The sequence below is a fragment of the Ambystoma mexicanum genome, chromosome 13 (assembly GCF_040938575.1).
Source record: "Ambystoma mexicanum isolate Mex_15411 chromosome 13, UKY_AmexF1_1, whole genome shotgun sequence".
Taxonomy (NCBI): Eukaryota; Metazoa; Chordata; class Amphibia; order Caudata; family Ambystomatidae; genus Ambystoma; species Ambystoma mexicanum.
The window spans coordinates 605,235,368-605,249,146 of NC_090938.1; the positions used below are offsets into that span (position 1 = coordinate 605,235,368).

Consider the following 13,779-nt stretch of genomic DNA (forward strand, 5'->3'; position numbering starts at 1 on the left):
GCCTCTTGCAATTCTTCTTATAGACACTATGTCGCTCCCTCTTGGTCTCTCTCTCTCTCTCCTCTTAACACTTGCTACTCCTACTCTCTCACTCTCTGCTGCTCCTACTATTTTCCTCTACTACTATTCTTACTCTGTTACTAACAATATCCCTTTACTTCCTTTACCTGCTATGACTGTCAATCTATTTTTCTACTCAATGTGCGCTATCGCCCTCTACTACCACTCTACTGCCTGTTTCTGTTACTCGCTACTCCTGCTACCTACTATCTCTACTCCCAACTACTACAGTCTGTGCCACTACTACCACTCTGCTACTCATACTCTACCTCTACTCCTTACACTCTCCACTGTCACACACAAACACTCCACAGACCCCCTCCTTATAATAGCCTCTGCACTCCTTTTGGTTTTGCTTCCTCTGGTCTCGTGGACGTCTTCCACCTCCTGTCCTCACCCAACTAATTCACACTCAACCATTCTCACACACCTCCTTAAATACCCCTCCCAGGATTGGCCCGTTATCTTGTCCAGTGACTTGCCTTCTTTGAGGGGGTGTGATAGGGGAGGGCTTGGGGAAGGCTTTAAAATGGCTTTAAGCCCCATCCCCTTTTCCAAGCAATCATCAGCATTTTTTTTACATATAGAGTAACAGACTCATAGGGGCGAGAGTCCCTGTTGCATAAGATTGTCTGGTAGGCCTTTTAATATTATTTCCCTGGTGGGATAGTATATTTCATGAGGTTGTTGTAAAGGTCGCTACAATAGCTAGTGGGTTAAGGTCTGTGTGGAGGCCTTTATTTTCATATCACAACTCCCTAGTGTCATAGTGGAGGCTGCCAGTTTGTTGGCACAGCTCCCCTTGGTGCAGCATTCTTCATTGCGTCCTTCGGCCGGTGTTACCACGTTCGCGGCACCCTTTGCAGCAATGTAGACTGCTTCTGTGCGATCTATGCAGTCTCCTCGTGCAGTGGTGCTGCTCCGGCTGCGACGGGGTCCTTCCTTACCCCACCCCCTGCATTCTTCAGGTAAGGAAGGGTTAGAGGGGTCTGTCCTCACTCCTGCAACAGTCGTGGTGGGCCAGCCCCCCCCCCCTGACAGATCGTGAAAACCAGCCATGTCACAATATATAAAGCCAGACTGCTGCGTAAATATGCTAACAGTAAGTACCAAGCACATACTTTGAGCAGCAATCCAGAAGAGATGACATCTGGGTGTAGGCCAGTAGTAATAATGGTTCTATCTACAGCTTATAATAACATGGAGAGCACTGTTGTGCAATATTACTCAGTCAACTAACCCTGGGTCCTGACCTTAGATCAGCAATGTGAAAGCCTGTTTATTTTGGTCGCGTCCCCAGCAAACATATGATCATTTCTCAACATGAAGAACTGGTAAGAGCCGGACTCTCTTCACTCTACCTTGTACGAATGAGATTGGGAGACTGTATAACTCGGGGTAAATGCTTGCAGCAGTGCTGAAATGGAGTCTTTAACCTGGCGGTGTCTGCCATTTCATGGCCAGCGCCATGCTAATCTGCATGATTTCGTTTATTCAATGGCAATGCTGCAGTGTGCACGGGTCACCGTTTCTCCCACCTGATGCCTTCTACTTATGGGATGCGCAGTTCTTCATCAAATATCATCAAACCTTTCAAAAGGTAGTAAAGGTGGTTGTGAGGCCACCGTGCTCGCACTCGCTTCATTCTCCAGTCCGAAACCGAGGTGGATGGTGGTGATGGCAGATTCCCATCATAAAGTATCCTTAACCTGTGAAAACCCTAATTCACTCGAATGTGTTTTCCATAGATGGGCACAATCCAATAGGATGATAAGCAGTACACAATAAAAAGGGACGGAGTAGACCGAAAACTCACCATGGCCACAAGTGCAATTTCTTCAAGAATGTTCAATTTAACTGCTGGGTCGTGTAGGTCCACTAATGTGCTGTTGCTGAATGTCATCTGTCAAAGCACTCCATAGGCATGGCTGTCGTACTTTGCAGCTATTGTGGGGTGATCCAATGTTCTTAATGCTGTGTAGGTTTGCTGATTGTCATTTCCGGTGAAAGGGGACATCTTCCACAAATTAGGTATTACATCGTGAAATATTGTCCCATGTCTAGCCCAGTGCTACTTCAATTTATTTGTGCATTTGTCTTATTTTTGTGCAAAGCATTTAAAAACGTTCAATGTTTACTCTTGCAGTGGCTACCTTTTAGCTGCCAAAAGTCTCCATGAACAAAAAGGATGTGGGACCGTACCTGCCACACCATCACCCTTGTTTGACACAGCTGGTCAGCTGCGCCACTCTGCCCCTTCCATCGGCCGATGCCAATCTCTCAATGCTGTTCAGATATAGATTTGCTTCTCAACTGATCACTCCTACTGTATTTTATTTTACTACATATTATTTGAACCTAGCTCAAGAGCATTGGAGTTATTTACTACTAGAGGGTTCCAGCAATGGCATTTTATGCCGTAGTGGGGCACTGTCGATGGAAGGAGAGGGATTTGTATTAGTCCGGGAGGTATTAGAACGAGCCGTGTTTTTAGTTTAGAACTGGAGGATTGTGGGTTAATTTCGAGCCTCTGCTGGGATTGGGTTCCACATGGTCTATGCGTGATGAGAGAAGGACTGCTTTGCAAGTCTTCTCTTTACGGGCTAGCTCAGACTTTTTGATAGTTTTGCTACATGAGGTGAGAGAGCCACAAAGTATGTTGGTGTTCTGCTCGAGACTGCTTTGCAGTTTTGCATATAATCCTGGTGTGAAGGGGTATGCAGTGTTGGAAAAATAAGGTTGGGTTTCCGGGGACCTGTAATGAGGTGGGCTGTGGCGTGGTGGACTGCGTTAAGCGGGGTAAGGTGGAAAGTGTGCAGTGGGAAGTCTAGTAAGGAGTGCAGGCCCCCCTATGTGCGATATCACGAGAGCTGGGACCACTGTTCGCCAGTCATGCAGCGGAGTATAGGGCTTGATTCTGCGAAGTGTGGAGATCAGTAGTCACATGGTTTGCGCCTTTTTGGCTATGTGCTTTTGGAGAAAAAGGCTACTGCCAACATCAGATGACAGCAATGCCCCTCGCAGCTCCAGGGATATGCCTGTGAAGGGCAACTACACTCTTTACTGCCTAAGGATTAGGAGAACGTTGCTGTGGAACAGGCAATGTGAGAGTAAGAACTGCACAGAACGCAACGTGTTCCCTATTCTGGAAGTGCACTTAGAAATGTATAGTGTCTGCCATTAGCAAGCAGTGCTACAATGTTCCTCAACGAAAGCATACACGTTTGGTTTAAATAAGTAGGAAGCTGGAGTACTGCAACACTCATTACTTATGCTCAACTGAAACGGCACTAGGGTCGAAAGTACTTCATGCAGACCATAGCAGTGTATTTTATATCCGTTACCCCAGTGCCTCTGAGTAGATGATGGTGTACTTATCGTGAAGAAATGTGATGGGAATTATTGTATTATCAGAGCAGATAGGATTGCTCATATTTTATTGGGACTATGTTGTAAACATTATATGCACACGTCTTGTGCTTTATTGTAGCTTTTGTCTGTTGCAGGGGAACCATTACCTCTCTGAGTTGTTTCTTTGTTCGATCACCTGTACCCACACTTATGCTCGAGGCTGTACCAGTGGTAGGTATGTACTATTTGCACTATATAAATACCAGTAACCTATGATGGCAGAACTGTTGCTGGGCTGCTTTTAAACCTGAAGAAAGTTCACTGTGCGCGATCCGTTAAAGGTTTGCAAACGAGAAGCAGTTACCGTACATTATATTAATATTCAATGGTTTTGCAAGTTCATTGAGTTTTCTTGTATAGTGCACACTACAAACGAATTTGCTTCTAGGTACTGGCAAATTACAGAATTTGTGCCGATCTGATTCTTGTGAATTGTGCTGCATTGATAATACTGAGGCAGAATTCCCACTGCTCAGTACCCATCAAACCTACTTGAGTGGTTGAGCGTGAAGTCCATATGCAATGTCTCCTGGACCTTTCTGTAAAGATAACTTACAAGAGTTCCACATTTGTGTGAGACTCTAGCAACCCTGAGTTAAGAGTGAAACTGTGGGCAGCAGAAATGATACTAGAGGAGACCATGAAGCGTGACTAATTGGCGAAAGATGTTTGCCAGGCCAGAAGGGAGAACAATGATGTCCTAAATGGGCATTTTGGGGCAAAACCAAAATGTGTGAGGCTTGAGGAACCGTGTAAAATGCGTCCTTTGAATGGCTTTTGGGAGAGGTACAGTACCCAGAGAGTGCATGAAAGGGGAGAGTGCCACAAGTTATTTTCAGTTACATGTATCTGCAATGGGCACAGCTGTTTAAAAGTTTAGCTTCTATAAAACCTGAGAATAAGTTACTAGAATGTGTTGGTGCTCTGTCTACGAGCAGTTTAGAGCTGCTGTTGTTCATGGTTGAAGTCTGCCTTCTTCGTGGCTGCTGGGACGCTAGCAAATGCACCAATTCAGTCCTAAATGTCATGTATGCAAAACCCAAAGCTATTGTAGCTTTGTGGCAGTGTATTATTCTCGCATTTGTTGTTGCATTTTGAGCAAACAATATAGCGTTTAGATTAATACATTACACTACAGGAAATGTATTTTTTGTAGCAAATATCAACAACGCTAGACCCAGGAGTGCCTTTCCTTCTATTCTACCTCCTAGAAAATGCCAGTTCCTAAACTTCCAATTTCGCCAACTGAAGCATCTGTGGCACAAGATGATAGAACGTTATCCAATGTCATTGGATTTTGAAAATGTGGGCGGGGGAGGGGGTGTCTAAAGTAGAACCCAGACCTGATGATTCCTCGTTTGGACCTAAACGATAAGGCACATCTTTTTAGTGAGTGCAGTAACAGCAATTATGCCAATATGAGGATCTCTGTTGTCCCAAATGAGAATCATTTAATAGGTCAGTAAAAAGGCAAACGTTAAGGTGCCAAAGGACACTTAACTCCCACTACAAGCAAGTTTTTAGGCCTGTGAAAAAAGAATATAGGCCGGTGTCTAACAGAGCTATATGAATGCTGTCAAGCATTGAGGATCATTGTATTCCAGTCAGAATATTCTGAATAGTGCTTACACGTACCTCACAGTCACACTTTAATTTATTCATCTATAACGTGAATACATCCCGTCCAGTGTGGTTAGGAAAACATGATATAATACAGAAATCCTACATGTGTCCTGGCTAGAACAGTCCCAATTCTTAACAATATACAATGTCTACTTGCCATATACATCTATTGATAAATTGAGGTTACCTACTGTTGCTGAAGAAATAGTTCACCCATAAGAGTGTACTTGCAATCGGTTACTTCTTTCTTGATATCTGAGAAAGATTACACAGAAAACAACTCTGCACATTTTACTGTAGTCCATGTACATTCCCCATTAATAATGTGTTCCCATGTTAAATTTCATGTTATTGGTTTGTAGGATATTCTTCTAATTGAAATGCAAGTTATGGTAAGTTGCATTGAAATGTACAGGCTTCGGTTTAGAAACGTTTTTTAATTTTACAATATGCAGAATATGGATTCACTTACACTATATATATATCCACCCCAAATTATGATATGATAGGTTATTTATAACAAGCTTAATACCCAGAGGATTCTAAGCACGGACCCGGGGATCGAACCTGTGTTGCTTCGTGCCGTGTTGCTTCCAAGGCAAGCATGTTGCCGCTGAGCTATCCTACCAGGAAATTATGACTTTCTGAAAGGACAACTACTAGCCCTCCCACCAATTTAATTGGGTGTGTTGTGTCTAATTCTGGGTTCTCTCCCCTTCTGCCCAATGTTGTTTGAGAGAGATAAATGTTCGTTTCAAATTGCATCACACTCTATGGGAATGGAAGTGGCCCAGCTAAGCTTCCTTTAACCCACTTGCACAAAGTGGGAAGTCCTTATGTCTCAGTATTTGCCTGCCTACGGCCTTCATTTATCAATCCACTTTCAGGCTAATGAACGCTGGGCACTGGTTGATAGACCTAGTCTCTGACTGCGCCTCTGTAAACATAGGCTTACATTTACTTGTCATGGTTTAAAAATACTTTGAGGTGCAGAAATGCTATTTGTCTACAATGAATCAGTTCTCACTTGTGTAGAAATGTGACTTGAAAACCCATTGCGAAAAAATGGCTCTAATGGATAGTAAATGCACTTTGTCAGAAAAGAAAGTTTATTGCATGCTGTCGGCCACAAGGGTTAGTCAGCTACATTAAACTGGAAACTAACAACTCCTTGCTGTGCTCAACAAAGTTGCCCCTTTATACACAATGAAACAATTTACATAATTATACATATTTTGTTAGTCATCCCACAAAATCCCATTGGCTAAACCGTATAGAAAGAAATCTAATCTCTTTGCGTTCTCAACCCCCATTATATACATTTACTAAACGCAATCCCCCTTGACATGTGATCTTCTTTCATAGTCAATTATGACGTACTCCATATAATACATTTATCATTCATGAATAACTTATTCAGGCCATGGGACAGAAACCCATTCTTCAATCAACAACATATATTTTTTACTAATTAATTGAACTTGAAATGATTTTTGTCTACTTATAAACCCGGATTGGGTTCCTGTGAGAGCGGCTGTGTGACCTCGTATCTCACTTGGTCGTCTTCTGCTGCACATGTATTTTGGATTTGGGTGTCTCCGAATTCATCACAGCCAGCTCTTTTTTGAAAATTAGGATAAGAAATATTTGAACTAATCGACCATTTGGTTTACATTTTTTGAAAATTGATACTCGCCGATCTATCATCAAGTGGTGCCCACTCATTTCTCTTCTTGCACAGAAACCCATTAACCCAGATGGTGAATAAGGGGAAGGCGAGAAATAAATAAGTACTCCTTTGAAGCAGCAGTAAAATCCTTATCCTTCCACATGATCCGGCGTCCCATATTATTATCCCTGCATTTCCATCACGCAATCCTATTTGCGACTGCCATCTCAAATCATATAACCTTTGGCATGCATTCTGAATATTTCCCTGAAAGCCCATAAACCATCCGCTCTCAATTTAACCCTCCATGTAACCGAACCTTTCTGGTCTTCAAAAAAACAAGCCTTTGTACTCCCAGGAAAATTACCCTTATTATCTAAAGACCCAATCCTGCCATAAAAATCAAACGTATGTCTTTCCATTCCGTTCTCTCCTTCAGCTCTTTGCGATGTTATCTCAAATGCCCATATGCGGCTCGCTTCCCACCCCCTTCCATGACCTCGGTCATCCAGATCTCCAAACCAGGCATAAAACCCATTCCTACGAATCCAGGTACTCTGTGGCTCACGCAGACCCAAACGAAGTGAAAACCACACTCTGCAAAATCTCCATTTGACCACAATGAATCCCATGTTCCCCAAAGTCCTGAAATGTGTCTGCAATGTATACCATTGTTTAATTCTCACATGTTAGTTTCCCCTTAAATGTACTCCTCTCTCGCATATATAAAGCTCCCTACTACATACTTCTCAGCGCTATAAATTGTACTGCTACTCATGTTGCTGCCTACTGTGACTCTAAAATGTATCCAACTAAAAGACAAAGTCACTCATTTCACATTAATGATTAGTCACTACACCTAGCACGTACAGGAAACAGGCAAATCGCAGTCAAAGTGATTGAAATGGAACAACAGCACCACTGCACTCCGATAGATTTGGATGTACAGTGGGGCATTGTAAAGGGAGGAATTGTGTGCCATGTCTTGCGCCAGAAAGTCAGGTGGGGGTTTCTCGTGAAAAAATCCATGGCGTCAATCAAGAACTAGCCTGGAATCGCTCTGGAAGGACTTGAGGGATACGCGGGTATCACGCATGGATGAACTATAGGGTTGGCCTTCCACGGTAAAGCTATCAATTGTGAAGGTTTAGTTTGCGCAGAATATCTGGGAAGATTTGCCATGCTCTCCACCTGGAAGTATAGTCCATGCTCCTCTCATTGCAGTTTGTAAAGCATAGACTGCTGCTAACCATTTTATCGCAGCTGCAAGAATCGACAGAGGATGCCACTAGCTGATCGGGAGCATGTACAACAAATCTCCGCCCAAACTGCTAGTTAAATGTAGTGCCCCACTCTGGTGGACACTGGCTGCAAGCATAGAATACAGCAACGACTATGACAAATTCGGTCTCGCTGACCACATAATTGTTCTACCTACTTACACCAGACTATGCCTCAACACCTCTGACATAAGTATGTAGCGAAAACCTACGACAAATTTGGACATACTGGACACACAGCGAGTCTCTAGCACTCACGCCATCTCCTGACTCCTCTCAGCGCCCATCCAAATCCCTGACCTTTGTTCATGGTTGGAGAAAAGGTACACCATTTGTGAATGAGTTAAAGCACCATTTCAGCACTTTGCTCACTGATTCTGCAAGTCGCTATTTCCATTAATGTTCCCCTACAGAAGTTATAAATGCTGTTATCAAGCAAGATATATTTGAGTAATATCAGAAGACATTCGATATTTATGCCATTTCTGGTCAGTTATTTATTCCGGTCTATATTGTCTGATAATTGATGCGACTGTGGTCTAACTTCTGATTGAATTGTATTTGCATTAACTAATACTTCTAACAATCACATAATTTTAGGTGATGTTCATATGGGGAGTTACGATTCCATTGGCTTTTTAATATCCACATTGCATGACCTAAAACTTTATCTGACTTTTGTTTAATGACTTATTTTTGATAATAGGAGGTCCTTACATTGACAACATTTTTGTTGGCAACATTGATTGTAATCTTAACTAGTTTTCAAAACCTTGTTTAATGAAATTACTGTTTTTGGTGATATACATTTTATTCATGAGTTTGATTATGGGTTGCTGAATTGTATAGATTTCTTTGGACTGCATGAGCTAAAGTGTGTGATTTCACTTTACAGTTTTATGGGTTTTATGTGCATTGTTCAGCCAAGTGGTGAGAACTGTGTCATATATTTGCTGTGAAAACATGCTGTTTTCTAGAACATTACTATAACTTGTTTTTATACATTGTGATTGCTACCTCACTGTTTGACGTGTTGCGGCACTGTAAATAACAGAATTTGCTGTTGCACAATTTATTTATTTTGCATTTTTAAAGCGCTCACACAGCCCGCGGGCATTTAGGCGCTCTTACAGGAATTGTTTGTTTTTTAGTTGTGTAATTGTGTTTTTTGTCTTAGTTGCGTGTTTATAATGCGCTTAAACACCCAGAGGTTTCTAAGCGGACTTGAGGATCGAACCTGTGTTGCTCTGTGTCGTCTTGCTTCCAAGGCGCGCACGTTGCTGCTGAGCTATCCTCCCAGGAAAATTTAATAGCATTCAATTTATGAGCCTTCTATGGATGAAAGCCTGAATCAGTCGCTCTGCGACTTGAATCTGTGATCTGCAGATTGAATGCACATCTCTACAGCATAGATAACTGAGCTATCTGACAGACTACCTCCTCATTTACCGTCTGGCTTTTTTGCTGACAAGTGTTCTGTGTTGGTGTGGGATGCTCAGAGTTTTAATAACCTTTTGTACATAGTACTTTGTGCTGTTTATAATGACTAATGGTACTCTGCGCACTGAGTTTGGAAGGTTTAAAACGGTGACCTGCAGGTTGAATACCGATTTTGGAAGCAAGAGTTGACTGGGCGGAGCTATGTAAATGTTTATCGGAACAATTCACTATTTTTGCTTTAGTAAAGAAAGTTTTATTGGTGACTTTTATTGTCTGACTCTACAGTGACACCATATTTTTTGAAAGGGTCAGTGAAAGTTTTCATATCACTCCTGATTTATTTAAGAATACATGCTCTCTGTCTTCCACATAATGACTTCTGTGAGCCTTTGGGAGTACACTTGATTCTGTTGAAAGAATTATTTTAATAATAAGAATAATGTATCATTGTCGTTTTTTAGCACTTGCTACCTCGGTGTTTGCACAATTTGGCCTCCCTTACAGAGAATAGCGGGTAAAAGATGAAGTTAACCAATATAATCGTATTCAATTAATCAACCTCAGAAAAATGAATAGGTGAGATAGACCAGGTTAGATGTGAACGTGTGACCTTCATATTCAATGAATTGTCAAAAGCATGAGCTTACCTCACTTAGCAAACCGACTTGCTGTCGCACCACTTGATTTCTTTTTTTTTGGCATAGAAAGTTGTTTGTGCGAGTTCAGTTTTGGTTCCTGAATTATGAGCGCTCTTGTTTTTTTGTGTCAGGGTCTAATTGTGCAGTACTATGACTTATGTAGTTAACGTTTTATGTAAGTGGTTCAGCTATTGGTAAATGAGATTGTGTTTGAACAACTTTAATTTTGAAGCAACTTTTTCTCCTTTTTATTTTTAGAAAACATTTCAGAAATAGCTTTCGAATCCGAATTCTAATTGTTGCATCCGAATTTAGGGCTACAGACACACATTTCTGATATGCTATGCGAATTTCACATTTACCAACTACGTGTTTAGCTGCGTTCCTTTTCCCCCATGTTTGAAAATGTCTACATACAGCTCTTTCACCATCCTGCAACCGCTGGGCCCCCCTCTTATTTGGATAAGGTGCTGTAAATTTTGCAGAATCCAGAATTAATTTATTTTCTGCTCATTGTTTTCATAATCAAGAACCCCTTGCCGAGTTGCAGCATCTCTCTGATACTGCATTCCTGGTGCTGCATCAAAACCTGGTGAATTCTTGTGGGGCGGCAAAGTAAAAATGTTTGCGGCATGTGTGAGACAACAGAGTAGACCTCTGAAAGAAACTATGAACGAATCTAGGCCTTGTCGAGACCGATGCCTGACGAGTGCCTGGCAAAAACTGTCCATGACTAGCCGGCAAAAGTCTTAGCAGGCCACTTAGGGCAGCACCTGATCATGCCAGAGTGGGCTTTCAGCATACTAAGGAAGTTGAAATGGCCGACTGTGGCCCTCGAATTTCAAGCAGCCCTTTCTCCTCTGTACCAAAAGTTCTTGCTTTCGATGAACCTTAACGCGTAGTTTAGAGGTTTGCAACCTGAAGCTCCAGTGCTTTTGGACTATGACGATAAAGATCCCTCACGATGCACTTTGCTGGCCAGGGCTGATGGGAGTTGTAGTCCAGCATATCTGGAGAGCCAAAGGTTGCAGAGCTATGATGTAGCTAATGGTAATGAGCAGACTTGCCAGACTGCCCCTTTGCATCACCTGCCAACTCGCAGATGCTGGTTTTCATTCCACACAGGATACAATGTTGCAATGTTTCTATTTGAGATGACAGAGACAAAGAGATAAATAGTAGGGAGTGGCATGTGGTACAAATGGCCAGTGGTAGGAGTGCAGGGCTGCAGGTTGTTTTGCTGTGTAAGGCTTACCCCCCGGCCCCCTCCTTCGACTAACCGACTCACCATTGAGATATCATAGCACCTGACACATCACACACAAACCCCCACAGACAGCTGCTACAGCCCTAGCCATTAGGCCATGTTATGGTTGACCTATGCTTGATCCAAAATGGCGCGGGTGCGCAATGCATTCTGGGAGCGCTCGGAGCCATGTTGGATATTTACTTCATACCGCAGTGAAACGCTGCACACATTTTGCTGAGTGTTAGATTCACAGTGCTGAAACAAACATGCTTTTCCAAACCTGGTATGCGGTCAAGGCCATTTCTGCTGGGAAAGCGAAATTTCTCCAGCATGGGGTCTGGCATGGATTCACATGCTCATGAATATTCCCTGTCGTCAGGCTGGGAATCCTCGGTATAGAAAAAATCAGTATCAGTTTCTGATCTGTCTTTCTCAGTAGTAACCAATCACTGGTCTCTGGGTCATACAGCCCCCAGCCAATGACTGCCCTCTCCCTAAGCCCCGCCCCTGGCAGCCATCCTCAGATTTTTACCGCACGTTCAAGTGTTGGGAGTCCTCGTGCTGTAGCTCTCAAGCTTTTGCTGCGTTTTCACACTTTTTTCAGGAGATTTTTTCAGTTAAATAGAGCCTCAAGCTCCACCGTTTCTACATCCGATCAACGGGGTCCGTTTCAGAGTTTCTACGCCCCTCAAGGGTGAAGATTTTATCGAGTTACGCTTTTGGAGGATTCCAGAAGTTCCAAGGCCTACCCGGACATGGCCCAGGAGAAAGGGAGCTCAACACCCGGGAAGCTGTTCAGGACCTGCCCTGGGTGCCAGCTTCAGAACGTTTTCAAGGAGGACGAGCATTCGTTATGCCTCTACTGTCTCCATGAGGACAAGGCGCACAAGGGAAAGGACTGCGCGTTTTGTGGGAACATGTCGGAGCGGACCATGAAGGATCGCCACCTCCGTTTCGCCAACTGGCTGGAAGGCAAGAGTCCGCCAGGCGATAAGAAGAAAAAGAAGTCCGAGCGGTCTTCTAAGTCCTGTGAGGGTGCCCCGGCGATGGGGGACCAACAAAAGGCTAAGCACCGTGAGTCCGCGGGCACCGGGAGTGCCGAATGGTCGGGTTCCTTGGCTGCCAGGCAGGGCGCATCCTCTCCGGCGCCATCAACCACGAGCCAAAGCTCTGGCTCGGGTAAGAGGAAGTCCGAGAACCCGACGTAGCTTCTGGAGAGGCCCCGGTCGATCTGGAAGATTCCGGCAGAGGGGGAGCGAGGCTCGGACCCTCCCCCCAAGGTGAAGGCCCCAGGCGTACAGAAGGTGACGTTGGCCTTAATTCACCCTGCTAAGACCTCGATTGAGGATGTCGCCACGGCCCTGGCTCAGCCTGTGGAGGCTACACCAGTGGAGGCGCCCTCAGGTACCAGAGTCTCCCTGCCACCGCTGAGGGAGTCGTCTTTCAGGCCCATCGAGAAGACCCCCACAAAGTCCTCGTTGGAAAGGATGGGGGAGGGGCTGGTGGCCCTCGTGGATACGGACATGACCTCTGAAGAGGAGCTCATCCAAGTCGTGGAGGAGGCCCAGCCCATCGGGAGGGACCCCGACGAGGGTGACGACGTGGGCGACGGTGTCGCAGACGAGGCTCCTCAAGAGCCCTCGCTCCCGTCGTTTCCGGCGCCACAGGACACCTCGGCAGCCATTTTGTCAGCCATCCAGTCATTATGCTCGGAGATAAGGACTAGGTTGCCCCTTCTCCCGACGGAGGTACCTGAGCCAGACCCGACGGGGGAACCGGAGCCAGGACCTTAGGAGAGCCCACCACTTAAGAGGAGGAGGACGCATCCTAGGCCTCCTCTCCCGCCTCTGCGGCCTTCTCTGCCTCCCCCCCGGTCCACTACCCACGGGGATGATACAGGCATGGACACGACTACGACGGGTACGGATGACGACGGAGGCGACGACGGGACGTGTCCCCCGTCGCCCCCTGCCCAGGCATCCCCGCCCGACGAGATTGGATCCTTCCATGCTATGATTTCCAGGGCATCCGAGCTCTTCCAGCTCTGCCCCGAAGAAAAGAAGGAAGGGTTCCGTTATCAACGGCGCGAGGCTAAAAGGAAGACAGTCCTCGCCGTACCGCTTCTTGATGACATCTGGGATGAGGGGCTCGCCCTCCTCAAGAACCCTGCCACGGCTCCTGCGAAGAGGGACCGTTACGAGAAGAAGTACCGGGTCCCCGACGCTGCCCCCTTGTGCCTTAGGGCGCAACCTACCGCGGATTCGGTCGTTTCGGCAGCGGACAAGAAGAAAGCGGGGGGGCATTGGCCTCGACTTCAACCTCCCCGCCGGACAGCGAGGGTAGGAAGCTGGATGCGATGGGACGACGGGTCATCTCATCTGCAGCGACGACCATCAAGGCGGCCAACGC

General features: G+C 45.0%; 1 protein-coding gene and 1 long non-coding RNA gene across 9 annotated transcripts in view; one reads left to right on the plus strand and one right to left on the minus strand.

The window, feature by feature from the left end:
• Positions 1–13,779, plus strand: part of LOC138521540 (signal transducer and activator of transcription 5B) — a 1,967,228-nt gene that overhangs the window by 469,795 nt on the left and 1,483,654 nt on the right. Inside the window, exon 4 of one of the 7 annotated variants that reach the window (XM_069634461.1) lies at positions 3,567–3,646. The exons of the other annotated variants lie outside the window; for them this stretch is intronic. The gene's annotated coding sequence lies outside the window, so the exon portion shown is untranslated. The remainder of the gene's footprint in view (positions 1–3,566; positions 3,647–13,779) is intronic. 7 annotated transcript variants of the gene reach the window in all.
• LOC138521542 (uncharacterized) overlaps positions 1–13,779 on the minus strand; it is a 133,673-nt gene that overhangs the window by 89,111 nt on the left and 30,783 nt on the right. The gene's annotated exons all lie outside the window — the stretch shown is intronic.